General features: G+C 41.3%; 1 pseudogene across 1 annotated transcript; it reads right to left on the bottom strand.

Moving 5' to 3' along the window:
• Nucleotides 1–12,296: 12,296 nt before the first annotated feature.
• Nucleotides 12,297–13,283, bottom strand: LOC311181546 (olfactory receptor-like protein OLF4; annotated as a pseudogene). The gene has a single exon. The product of its transcript is annotated as an olfactory receptor-like protein OLF4 (transcript).
• Between the last annotated feature and the right edge of the window lie 766 nt (nucleotides 13,284–14,049).

The raw sequence follows: 14,049 nt of genomic DNA, 5'->3' as shown, positions 1-14,049 counted from the left end.
GTTATACTACAAATGCAAAATCTCCTTCATCAGGTCCTGCAAGCCAGAGTACCTGATCTCTCTAGCATTCTAGATTTTCTATCAAGCATGATGTTAGTGCTGCAGGTCTTGGTCTGTGGACTGCTCTTTGAATAGCAAGGATACTGGAACTGAGCCACCTCAGAGGCAGGAGCCAAGGACAGCAGTGCTGTCCTCTTTCCTGCTGCTCCACCATAAGCCAGTTGTGTCTCTGGATCCTGAGAGTCCAGCAACTGCACTTTTATGCGTACTTCCTGGATCATGGAGAAAAAACAGGTGTGAGTTATTATCTTATTGTTGCAAAACGGTCCATTCTGCCACAGGTTTGAAAAATGATCCAATTGGTCTTGTGGATATAAGCCTCAGTTGGCAGGAGCTGAGAAACAGATAGTTTCAGCCTCCAAAGAAGGAAGGGGGAGGACTCTGTTCCTGCCTCTGAAGAAAGAACAAAAACCAGAAGTTGAAAGAAAAAAAAAGCATACAGCAGCCAACCTCCAAAGAGGAAATAGAAGCTGAAGACCTCTGTCAGAGCCAGGGCCTCCAATCCTGCCTCTCCATCACCTGAAAGAAGCACAAAAACCCTCTTCCTGGTGTCTCAAAGAGTTGTTTGTTACTCACCGTTAACACTTGATGTCCCTGACACAGCCTCTGGAGGACCAGTTGACCATCACTATTAGCTAGTGCTGCCCAGTGCTCCTGGTGACTGGTTCAAATGCATGGTTCAGATGCAATTGCTATTGGTTGGTGTTATCTTTCACTCTTGGCAGGTGCCCAGTACTGTGCTTTTACTTCTGGTGGATTCTACCTGGGTGAAAGAAGCAGCCACTTGTGATTATAGCAAGCTCTTTTTTTGTTATTTTTGTAAAATAAACCCCATGTCTGTTGTTCCTAGAACTGGAGGTCTCTTGCAATTGTGTGCATGGGTGAGAACCCACAAACAGTGACCTGTCCTCTTATTGGATACTGTCCTTTCACCAACTACTGATAGGCCCCTATTTTATGAGTATGTCATTGCTATAGCCTTTGGCTTTAGTTTTTGGCCTTTTGGGGCTTTTTGGCAGCTCTCATGTGTTGAGTTCAGGCAGGTGGGTGGCATTCTATCCTACCCCACCCTCCCATCCTGTATGCCCCTGTTTGTTTACCCTGTTACAAATCTCAGGAGCAAGTGTTTCATGTTTTGGTGGCGCACACTGCGTATTATTTGATACCATAATTCATATTAAAGGGGTACCCATAATTGTACCCTCTGATCCTGAGGTGAAAAAACAATTTTGGCCTTCAATTTATTAAGGACATCATGAACTAGGAGCGAAATAGGAAAATCCTCCATATAAAGAATCTATGTTACAAGTTTTTGTCTCCAGTTTGCACTCTAATGGTTATAGGAAGGCTTTTTGTTGTGACCTTTATATAACCCTAGTGATGGGTAGCATTTTCTTACTGACCCAAGCTAATTTTGAATTTAGAATTGAATAGGTTGCTCTGGTGTCAACCAAGAAATTATCAAATGATCCCCCATATTAAGTGTTACCCAGGGGTCCAAGGTGATTATTGCAATAGGCCTTCTCACTTAAGTGGAACCTCGGATACATCCTTTTCTCATTTGAACCATGCATCTTAATCATTATTTGCCTTTTCTCTTCCTTCCTAGTTCTTCTATTTTGCTCACTTTCCTATTTTGCCCACTTTCCATTTACAGTGTTTTATGAATCCCAATTCTGTGATTCCATGGGACTTTCCCTTTCTTTCTATATTTTTACACTTCTTCCCTTTCTCTTTTCTAACCAAGAACATATTTTTTTTCCAAAGGCCTTCCTTCCACAATATGCACATTTATCTCTCTTTAGAGGTTTTCTTTTTTTTAATTTTTAATATTAATGTTTTATTGTTACATCATTGTTCATTTTTAAACAATATTTGCATCCCCCATGCCCTAACCTGTAGTCCTCATAGAGTTTCCTTCACCAATGCACCTGCGCACCATCAACACAGTCCCCTGTGCTCCTTGCTACCTCCCTCTGCTCATTCTCCCTCCTCCTCCCCTGTAGTAGGTCTCTGATTTATAATTGTCCATTTTTGCTTTGTTGTGTTTTGTACTGTTGTTATTTTTTCACAGTGATATCTTATTTTGTTCGCCTATATTACTGCTATAAGCGAAACAATCCGATATTTTTCTTTTTCCTTCTGGCTTATTTCACTGAGCAAAATTCCTTCTAGTTCTATCCAGGTTGCTGCAAATGGAATGAGTTTATCTTTTTTGATCGCTGAATAATATTCCATTGTGTGTATATGCCACATCTTCTTGATCCAGTCATCTATTTTTGGGCATTTGAGTTATTTCCAGGTTTTACCTATTTTAAATAGTGCTGCAATAAACATAGGTGTACCGTGCCCAAAAATCAACTCAAAATGGATAAAAGAAATGGACATAAGACCTGAAACCATACAATATATAGTAGAAAATATAGGTAAAACACTACATGATATACATCGCAACAACATCTTTAAAGACTCATCAGCCAAAGCAAAGAAACTCGAGGGAAAGATAAACACAGGTGTTCTTTTGTGCCCTTTGGGTAGATTCCTAGTAGTAGAATTGCCAGGTCATATGGTAGCCCCATCTTAAGTATACTGGGGAAACTCCAGACAGCTTTCCATAGTGGTTGCATCAGTTTGCACTCCCACCAGCAATGTAGGAGAGCTCCTTTTTCACCACATCCTTGCCAACATTTGTTGTTGCTTGTTTTTTTGCAATGTACCATTCTTTTCTCTTTTTTTTTAGATTTATTTATTTATTTAAGCAAGCACTGGGTACAGTCAGAAGTGCGGGAGTGTGAGAGAATTCACCAGAGCCAGAGCGGGGTGCAGAGCAGGAAGAAGGACCAAAGTACACTGCTGAGGGGAGCAGCGGGCGGCAGGAGAGGTCTGCGCGCCATGTGGGACCCTCCTCCAGTGGCCGGAGAGCAGCTGGGGATTGAACCGGCACTGCAGAGGCTGCAGGCAGCTTTGCAACCCAGCGCCTAACCGCTGCACCACGAGGGAGGCCCCATTCTTTTATTTTTTAAAGATTCATTTATTTATTTATAAAAGAACGGTGGTACAGGCCAGATTCTCAGGTGGGTGAGAGGACTCACCAGAGACAGAGTGGGGAACAGAACAGGCAGACTGACCTGAAATACACTGCTGAGGGAAGCAGCGGGTGAGACAGGAGAGGTCTTCTTGCCATGTGGGACCCTCGCTGGCCCTCCTGGATGGAACACACACGGCAGAAGCTGCGGACAGCTTCACAGCGCTGTGCTCAACTGCCTGCATCACCAGGGGAGGCCCATATGTGCCATTCTTACTGGTGGAAGGTGGTATCTCAATGTGGTTTTAATTTGCATTTCTCTGATTGTAAGGGATGTTGAACATTTTTTCATACACCTGTTGGCCATTTGCATTTCTAGTTTGAAGAAATGTCTTTTAATTTCTGTTGCTCATTTCTGGACTGGATTGTTTATTCTGTTTTTGTTGAGTCATGTGAGTTCTTTGTATATCCTTGTGATCAGTCCCTCATCAGTTGACTGGGATGAAAAGATTTTTTCCCAATCAGTGGGGTGTCTCTCTGATTTGGTTAATGTCTCTTTTGCTGTGCAGAAGCTTCTCAGTTTGATGTGGTCCCAAATGTTTTTTTCCTTGACTTTCTTCGCTTTGGGTACTGAGTCTTTAAAGATGTTATTGTGATGTATGTCTTGTAGTGTTTTTTTTTTTTTTCAAGATGTATTTATTTATTATTTATACAAGCACTGGGTACAGTCAGAAGCGCGGGAGGGTGAGAGAATTCACCAGAGCCAGAGCGGGGAGCAGAACAGGCAGAGTGATGGAATACACTGCTGAGGGGAGCAGCTGGCAGCAGGAGAGGTCTGCACACCATGTGGGACCCTCGCCCGGTGGCCAGGGATCGAACTGGCGCTGCAGAGGCTGCGGGCAGCTTCGCAAACCAGCACTTAACCGCTGCACCACCGGGGAGGCCCTGTCTTGTAGTGTTTTACCTATATTTTCTTCTATATATTTTTTGGTTTCAGGACTTATGTCCAGTTATTTTATTCATTTTGAGTTGATTTTTGTGCAGTTTGAAAGGGTAGTGGTCTAGTTTCATTTTTTTGCACGTGGTGGTCCAGTTTTCCCAGCACATTTTATTGAACAAACTGTCCGTGTTCATTTCATGTTCTCTGCTCCTTTGTCAAAGATCAGTTGTCCATGTAATTGTGGTTTTATTTCTGGGCTCTCTATTCAGTTCCATTGGTCTGTGTGTTGCTTTTCTTCCAATACCAAACTGTTTTAATTATTATGGCTTTGTAGTAGAGCTTGAAGTTAGCAAATACAGATGCTAACATATCAATATTAACTCTAAATATTAATGGACTAAACTCTTCGATAAAAAGACACAGAGTCACAGGCTGGATTAAGGAACAAAACCTAACCTTTTGCTGTCTCCAGGGGTGGTTTTATTTTTATTTCTTCTTCTTCTGATTTATTGTTTGTGTATAGGAAGTCTACTGATTTTTGTGCATTGATTTTGTATCCTGCCACATTACTGAATTGATTGATTAGTTGAATTAGTTTTTCTGTGGAGTTTTGGGGTTCTCTATGTATATTATCATATCATCTGCAAATAGTGAGAGTTTGACTTCTTCTTTTCCTATTTGGATTCCTTGGATGTCTTTCTCTTGTCTTATTGCTCTGGCTAGGACTTCCAGTATTATATTGAAAAGCAGTGGTGAGAGTGGACATCCTTGACTTGTTCCAGATCTTAATGGAAATGTTTTCAGCTTTTCACCATTGAGAATGATACTGGCTGTTGGCTTGTCATAGATGGCCTTTATGATGTTGAGGTATGTTCCTTGTATCCCAAGAATTTCAAGGGCATTTACCATGAATGGGTGTTGCACTTTGTCGAAAGCTTTTTCAGCATCTATTGATATTATCATATGGTTTTTATATTTCATTTTGTTGATGTGTTGGATAACGTTGATTGATTTTTGGATGTTGAACCATCCTTATATTCCTGGAATGAATCCTAATTGGTCGTGGTGAATTATCTTATGGGTACATTGTTGGATTCTCATAGCTAAAATTTTATTGAGGATTTTTGCATCAGTGTTCATTAGCGAGATTGGCCTGTAGTTTTCGATTTTTGTGTTGTCCTAGTTCGGTTTTGGTATTAGTGTAATGGTTGGCTTCATAGAACGTGTTTGGTATTGTCCCTTCCTTCTCAGATTTTTGGAAGAGTTTGTGAGGAATGGCACTAATTCGTTTCTGAACGTTTGGTAGAATTCATTTGTAAATCCATCAGGTCCTGGCCTTTTGTTTTGGGGGAGGTTTTTGATTACCATTTCAATTTTACTGCTTGTAATTGGTCTGTTTAGGTGTTCTATTTCTTCTTTAACTAGCTTTGGGTGATTGTAGAGTTGTAGGAATTTGTCCATCTCCTCTAGATTGGTGAACTTGTTGCCATATATCTGTTCATAGTAGTTTCTGATTATTCCTTCGATTTCTGCTGTGTCCATTGTGATTTCTCCTCTTTCATTGATGATCCTGTTTATTTGTGCTTTCTCCCTTATTTCCTTTGTGAGCCTGGCTAAGGGTTTGTCTATTTTATTGATTTTTTCGAAGAACCAGCTCTTGGTTTCATTGATCTTTTGGATTGTTTTTTTAGTTTCAATTTCATTTATTTCTGCTTTGGTTTTTATTATTTCCTTTCTTCTACTGGTTTTAGGTTTTTTTTTTTTTTTTTTGTTCTTTTTCTAGATCTTTGATCTTCGAGATTAGGTTGTTTCTTTGAGTTCTTTCTTGTTTCTTGATATGAGCCTCTATTGCTATATATTTTCCTCTTATTACTGCTTTTGCTGTATCCCATACATTTAGGAAATTGGTGTCCTTCTTGTCATTCATGTGAAAGAATTTTTTAATTTCTTCTTTGATCTCCTCATTAGTCCAGTGGTTTTCTAGTAGTGTGGTTTTCAATCTCCATGAGGTACAAGAGTTACTTACTTTCTTTTTATGGTTTATTTCTAGTTTGATGCCTTCATGGTCAGAAAAGATGGTTGGTATGATTTCAATCTTGGTGTATCTGTTGATGTTTGTTTTGTGTCCCAGTATGTGATCGACCTGGAGAATGATCCGTGTATGCTTCAGAAAAATGTGTACTCCATTTTTTTTGGGTTTAGTGTTCTATAGATGTCTGTTAAGCCCAAATGCTCTAGGTCCTTATTTAGAGCTTTAGTGTCTTTACTTATTTTTTGTCTCGTTGATCTATCCATTGTTGATAGTGGTGTGTTGAAGTCTCACACTACGTATGTGTTTTCTCTGATGTCTCTTTTCAGAGATGATAATAGTTGTCTGATATATTTTGGTGCTCCTTCGTTAGGTGAATATATGTTAATGAGTGTTATTTCTTCTTGAAGTATTGTCCCATTGATCATAATGTAGTGACCGTTGGGGTCTCTTTTTATCTTTTTGAGTTTGAAATCTGTTTTATCTGATATAAGTATAGCTGTTCCTGCTTTCTTTTTTGGTCCATTTGCTTGTAGGATTGTTTTCCATCCTTTAACTTTGAGTCAATTTTTATCTTTTGTAGCTAAATGTGTTTCCTGGAGAAAGCAAAAGGTTGGGTTTTGTTTCTTAAGCCAGCCTGCAACTCTGTGTCTTTTATTGAAGAGTTTAGTCCATTTAAATTTAGGGTTAGTATTGATATGTTAGCATCTGTATTTGCCATTGTATTTGTCTTTCCTCTGATTTTATTTATTTATTCTTTTAATAACTTTTTTTTTGGCCTTCTTTCATTGTTATTAGTCCCTCTGAGGTTCTAGCTTTAAGACTCCTTGTAGTATTTTTTGGAGTGGGGGGTTAGTTGTAATGAAATTCCAGAGTTTCTGTTTGTCTGGGAAAGTCCTTATTCTTTCTTCATAGAGGAAGGAGAGTTTTGCGGGATAGAGTATTCTTGGTTGGCATCTGTTTTCTTGGAGTCTGTTGACTATGTCCCTCCACACTCTCCTTGCCCGTAGTGTTTCTTCGGAGAAGTCTGATGTCAGCCTGGTTGGTTTTCCTTTGTATGTTATCTGTTTCTTCCGTCTTGTCAGCTTCATTATTTTTTCCTTGTCCTGGATTCTTGGGAGCTTTACTATTATGTGTCTCACTGTTTTTTTCCTTTCGTCGTGGAAGTTTGGTGTACTTCTTGCTTCTTGTATATCAATTCTCATCTCCTTCTTCACATTTGAGAAGTTCTCTTCAATTATCTCCTTGAATATTTTCTCTGTTCCTACATCTCTCTATTATCCTTCTGGTATTCCTATAACTCTTATATTTCCTTTCCTCATGGAGTCAGATAATTCCTGAAGTCGTTCTTTTGTCTTTTTCCTTCGTATTTCTCTTTCCTTTTCTGTTTTGGTTCTTTTTATTTCTGTGTCTTCAAGAGTGTTTTTTCCTTCTTCTATTTCATCTATTCTGCTTTCATTGCTTTTCCCAGACTTCTCTAGTGCCTCCATTAATTCTTTGATCTCCTTCATTTCTTTTACTTCCCTCTTTAGGGACTCAGTTTCATTCTTCTGATCGTTGATTATTTTTCTGTTATCATTGTTTTCCTTTATGAGTTATGTCTTTTTTTTTAATCATGTAAATTTGAATTTCTCTTTCTGGAAGGCTCAAAAGTTCTTCCAAGTTACTCTACTTACAATCTGGGAGGTGGTTTTCTTTTTGTTGTGTGCTTTTTTCCTGAGGAGTTGCTAGGTTGCTTGTGGTTCTTCTACTCCCTACTGTCTGTTTTCTAATTTGCTGTATGCATTGGGACACTGTGTTGCTGGGACTGGCCGGCATCTTCGGTGAACTTCTCCGCTCCCCTGTAGCTCCTCTGGGAGCCATCTGTCGGTTTCAAGCAGTCTTTACTGAAGAAAGGTCCCTGTTCTAAAATGGCGATATGGGGACACACTCCCCTGCGTGCCTGGTCTGCCCCGGTGGTGGGTTTCCGCTCCCCCTCTGGGCTCGCACTGCAGGCCATAAAAGGTCTGGTGTGGGCGAAATTCCCTGCTCCCCTCTGGCTCCTCCGGGAGCCTTCTGCTAGTTTCAGGCAGTCTTTACTGGAGAAATGTCCCTGTTCTAAAATGGCGATGCTGGACGCACGCCCAGTCTCGGGCACACTCTTCTGCATGCCCGGTCTGCCCCGGCCATGGGTGCCCGCTCCCCCTCTGGGTGTGGACTGCTGGTCAGAAGGGGCCTGGCATGGGCGAACTTTCCAACTCACCACTGGCTCCTCCGGGAGCCTTCCGCCATTTTCAAGCAGTCTTTTCTGAAGAAAGGTCCCTGTTCTATGGGGTGTTGGTGATTTCTTTTCTGGTCGCTAGGTGGCGCCAGAGATCTCTCCTAGTGTCCTTGGGGAGCAGTTTTTTTCACCCCGTGGGACGTGGAACAGAGTGGGAGTGGTGGGAAAAGCCTCAACGGCTTTGGGGTGCTGTGTCTGCCTTGTGCCCCACCGTTGTGTGGAACCCATGCCCTGAATTTCGTGCCCCGGGTCTCCATTCCAAAGCCCTCAGGTCCAGGATGCGGGCTGTAGCCCAGTTCAGTGTCCGCAGAAATGGCTCCTTTTGCACCCTGCTCCTGTGCCCGGGCGCCTGGTTTCTGATTACTCAGGGAGGGACATTCACCTCAGTGAGGACCCCTGCGCATCTCCCCGCAAGCCTAGGTCACAGGCACAGGGACCTGCGCAGCTGCGATCCGCGTTTGCTTTTCAAGCACACTGCTTTCCCGCACAAGCTTACCGGCTGGCCTGGGGCTGTGTGCAGGTCTCCAGAGTCCTTGTTTTTCTCTAATGGCACCCAGAGCCATTCGCTCACCTCCACAGCGAATCCTGCAGGGTTCTCCATAGCTCCAGCTCACGGGGTGTGGTGGCTGAAATAATTCCTTTCCATTCACAGTCCTGCTTGATGCGTAGTTTGTTCTTGTTGGTTGTTTTAGTTTTTTGTTTTTTTCCTCCTTTCTGTTGGTCGGAGAGTGCCGACTTTGTGGGTGGGGGAGGGTAGCAGGGTTCTGAGCTTTCCTCCCTTCTAGTCCTCTTTTATGGCAACTTTCTTCTTCGGGTAGTTTGCTGGAGTCATCTGTTTATCTTCCATGTCCCAGTTCTCACTGGGACCTTTTCCTCCCTATTAACTTTTTTTTAATGGGAGATCTTACTCGCAGCATTTCCTCGCCGCCATGTTGATCCGCCTCCTCCAAATTCTATATGTTAATTCAAGCAGTCTTTATTGAAGAAAGTTCCCTGCTCTATTTATGATCCCTGGTTTCCAACTATAGGGTGTTGGTGATTTTTTTTCTGGTCACTAGGTGGCTCCAAAGATCTTTCCTAGTGTCCTTCGGGAACTGTTTCTAACCTGGTGGGTGGGGGAACAGAGTGGGAGTGGCGTGGAGAGCCTCAAAGGCATGGGGGTGCTGTGTCTGCCTTGTGCCCCACAGTCTTTGGGATCCCACACCCCAAATTTCATGCCCCGGGTCTCAGTTCCCAAAGCCCTCAGGTCCAGGACACAGGCTGTAGCCCAGTTCAGTGCCCGCAGAAATGTCGCCTTTTGCACCCAGCTCCCGTGTCTGGGTGCCTGGTTTCTGATTACTCAGTGAGGGACATTCACCTCAATGAGGGTCCCCGCGCGTCTCCCTGCAAGCCTAGGTCGCAGGAGTAGGGACCTGGGCAGCCCCAATCCGTGTATGCTTTTCAAGCGTGCCGCTTTTCTGCACAAGCTTACTGGCTGGCCTTGGGCTGTTCGTAGGTCTCCTGGGAGTCTTTTTTTTCTCCAATGGAGCCCAGAGCTGTTGCTCACCTCCATGGTGAATCCTGCATGGTTCTCCACAGTTCCAGTTCACAGGGTGCGGTGGCTAAAATATTTCCTTTCCACTCACAGTCCCACTTGATACCTACTTTGTTCTTGTTGCTTGTTTTAGTTTGTTTTTTTTTTTCTTCCTTTCTGTTGGTCAGAGAGTACTGACTTTGTGGGTGGGGGAGGGTAGCAGGGTTCTGAGCTTTCCTTCCTTCTAGTCCTCTTTTATGGCTACTTTCTTCTTAGGGCAGTTTGTCAGAGTAGCCCATTTATTTTGTGTGTCCCAGTTCTCTCACGGACCTGCCGCTTTTCCACCCTATTAACTTTTTTTTATGGGAGGTCTTACTCGCACATTTCCTGGCCGCCATGTTGATGACATTCTTCCTTATCACACACTTTAGACACAAATGGAAACATACAACATGTACTGTAGCTTTGTATGGTTCTTTTTATTTATGAAAAAATACATGGTAAATATGTACAATTTATATTACTCCTATTTACTCTACTATTTAAAAAAAAATTTTAAATGCCTGAATCAGATTATAATACACAGACAATTGACGGATTCAAAATGAACAGAGGTGAGAGCTATCACTTCTACTTGAGAACAAAGGGAAATACCAAATAGGAATCACAGAAATAAATGAAAGAAATTCACATTTGATATTTTTTAAAGATTATTTATTTATGCATGCAAGAGCTGGAGTACAGGCCAGAGTTGTGGGGGGTGAGAGGATTCACCAGAGACAGAGTGGGGAAGAGAACAGGCAGACTGACTGAAACACACTGCTGAGGGGAGCGCGGGTGAAGACAAGAGAGATTTGTCTCACCATGTGGGTTACTCCCTGGCTGGCTGGGGATTGAACTCGTGCTCCAGAGGTTGTGGATTGCTTCATCCAGAGGTTGTGGATTGCTTAACCCCTTGCTCCAAGAGAGAGGACCCTTATATTATTATTTTTTGCAAATTAGAAGATAAGAGTAGATACATAATGATGGTGAACTGAACATATATTCCTGGAAAAGACCCCCTGGCACAGGCATCACCCTTGATGAGCCTCAGAAGCACAATGTAGAGACTCAAGCTGCCTGTGAAGCCCTGCAGAGCCCAGCCAGGGCAGAGAAGCTCATCACACACTCTTCCTGGCCCTCAAAGCCTGATATTAACTCACTTACATGTAGGATGGCCTGTCAGTAGCAGCTAACTGATACTGCAGTCAAAGTGAATAAAAGTGAGGAGAGTTCTTAATGTAATAAAATGCACTCATTTGGGTATTGTTTGGCATTCATTGTTATACTTATCTCAGATGACCATGTTTAAAAATTCTATGCTGTTAATGTCCAGGTAACTAGGAGAGGTTTGAGGTTTTTTTTAGTAGGAAAGCTATGAACCTAAATCCGAGATTAGACAGGAATTAAGTTTTCCCATAATCATTCTTTCATTATAAAAGATGATAGAATACCATAGAGATATATAAAGTATGATAAAATAATAGCGTTAACTCACTATCCTTTTCCTTATGAAAAAAATGAGAAGGGGAGTTGTTTCCTTTAGAGCTAAAAAAGCATTCCTAGCTTTAGCAACAACAAACAACTATTAGCAGAGACATGACAACAACTCTATACATTTTTTTTTCAATTCCAATCACTATTAACTCCCTTGAACCCAAACTTGAATCCTCCATATTTGAAGATGTAGATGTACCACATGAAATACAAATATTGTGTATTGTAATATAATATGTGATTTAATTTTTCCCCATCATATTGTAGTTTACCTATGATTGTAAGGTCATATTATGTCAATATTTTTATTAAATTGAGTCTTGGTAAAGACTCAAATGTGTGATAATCATATTGACTTGGACTAACAGGGGCTTTGCATGCACTGAGCTGAAGGAGAACAGGATCCTAAGGAGGAGAATAAAACCTAGTGTGTATGGAGCCCACCGTATGTTAGCGTCTTTGTTGTCAGGAGAGTGGTTAGTAGAGTGAACACAAAAGAATGACACACTCAAAACTGAGCAGCTTTGTTATCATACTTCCTTTGTTATCTCTGTTATCAAATTATATAAGCTTCTTTGGTCACAACATTTTTTTTTTGCCTTACAAGTAACAGAACGTGATGACTTTTAATTACAACAAACAAAGTACTGATATGGTATGTGACATTTGCAAAAAGTGTTCTAAAAATACGCTTTGCCATTTTAAGTAAATTGTAATATCTACATTTTTTCTGGTTTAAGTTTGGAATAATTTTGGTAAAGTTGGTAAACCATAGAGGGAAAAGCTGTTAGAGGTCAGAAAGAACAAAAAGCTCAATAAAGTGAGTTAATAATTGAATAGAGAAATTGAGGTATAAGAGGAAATTCCACAATAAAAAAGTAAAATAAAAGAGTAAACTCTGCTTTTTAGTTTAATCAATTAGCCAAATTTCTATTAGTCTCTATTGTCTAAAATTATGGTGCTTCTTTCACCATAAAACAATTGCCTTTTCATAGTTTTCTTTACAATGAATGTTGTCAGAGCCACCTTTATGTCTTTGTTCCTCAGACTGTAGATGAAGGGGTTCAGCATGGGTGTGACCACAGTGTACATCACTGAGGTTATTGTACTTGAGCATGAGCTTTGGGAAGCAGCTGAGCTAAGGTACACGCCAAAGCTTGTACAATAAAATAAGGAGACAACTGAGAGGTGAGATGCACAGGTGGAAAATGCTTTATACTAGCTTTGAGCTGATGAGAGTCTATGTATGGAGGAAATTATCTTAGAGTAAGAGTAAAGGATACAAAAAAGGGACAAACCACCCAGTAAGAAAAATCCAAAATACATCACCAGGTTGTTGAGAAAGGTGTCAGTACAGGCCAGTTTGACAACCTGATTGAGTTCACAGAAAAAGTGTGGGATTTCCACATTTGTGCAGAAGGACAGCCGTAACAACACTAAAGATTGTATTAAGGAATGCATAACACTGATGATCCAGGAGACCAGAACAAGCAGCCCACACAGCTGGGGATTTATGATGACTGTGTAGTACAGGGGGTGGCAGATGGCCACAAAGCGGTCATAGGCCTTCACAGTCAGAAGGAAGATATCCAATGTTGTGAAAAGCATGAAAAAATACACCTGGGTGACACAGCCTTCATAGGTTATGGCTTTGCTCTGTGTCTGGATGTTCACCAGCATCTTTGGGATGGTGGTGGAGGTGAAACAGATGTCAGCAAAGGACAGGTTGGAGAGGAAGAAGTACATGGGAGTCTGGAGGTGGGAGTCAGAGCTGACAGCCAAGATGATGAGCAGGTTTCCAAACACAGTGATCAGGTACATCGTGAGGAAAATCCCTAATAAGAGGGGCTGTTGTTCTGCTTTCTCTGAAAATCTGAGGAGAAGAAATTCTGAAACTTGTGTATCATTGATTGGTTTCATGTAGTACAGGTGACTTTTAGGAAAAAAGGGAAATAAGACTTATTTTTACAAACTTTTTTAAACATTTATTTATTTATTTACACAAGCACTGGGTACAGTCAGAAGCGCAGGAGGATGAGAGAATTCACCAAGCCAGAACGGGGAACAGAACAGGCAGACTAACAAAATACACTTCTGAGGGGAGCAGCAGGCATGGCAGGAGAGTGCCACGCGCTATATGGGACCCTTGCTGGCGGCCGGGGATTGAACCAGCACTGCAGAGGCTGCCGGCAGCTTCGCAGGCCAGCACTCAACCACTGCACCACCAGGGGAGGCCCTATTTTTACAAACTTTTGTTTCTAACCTACTTGAAATGCTTCCATTTATTTTTTTTTTTATTTTTTTTTGATTTGCAATCATTTTTTTTATTTTCACTTATTATTACTTTATTACTTTACTATTTTTAGACTTTATTTTTTTCACATTTTATTTAAATTTTATTTTTTATATTCCCCATACAATTACAACCCCTTTATTTTGACCCCAATCCCTCCCTTCCCTACCCCCCACCCCCCATAGAGTGTCTCTGCTTCATAGTTGTTTGTTGATTTTGATATTTTCTTTCTTATACTTATTCTTTTTCCTGGTCCCTTATTGAAGTTTTCTAGATTCCTGCTATGAGTGAGACCATCCGATATTTTTCTTTTTCTTTCTGGCTTATTTCGCTGAGCATGATCCTTTCCAGCTCCATCCATGTTGCTGCAAATTGCATGTGTTTATCTTTTTT

This window comes from Talpa europaea (genome assembly GCF_964194135.1).
Source record: "Talpa europaea genome assembly, chromosome: 12".
In the NCBI taxonomy this organism is placed as follows: Eukaryota; Metazoa; Chordata; class Mammalia; order Eulipotyphla; family Talpidae; genus Talpa; species Talpa europaea.
This window is presented reverse-complemented; position numbering and strand designations above follow the sequence as displayed.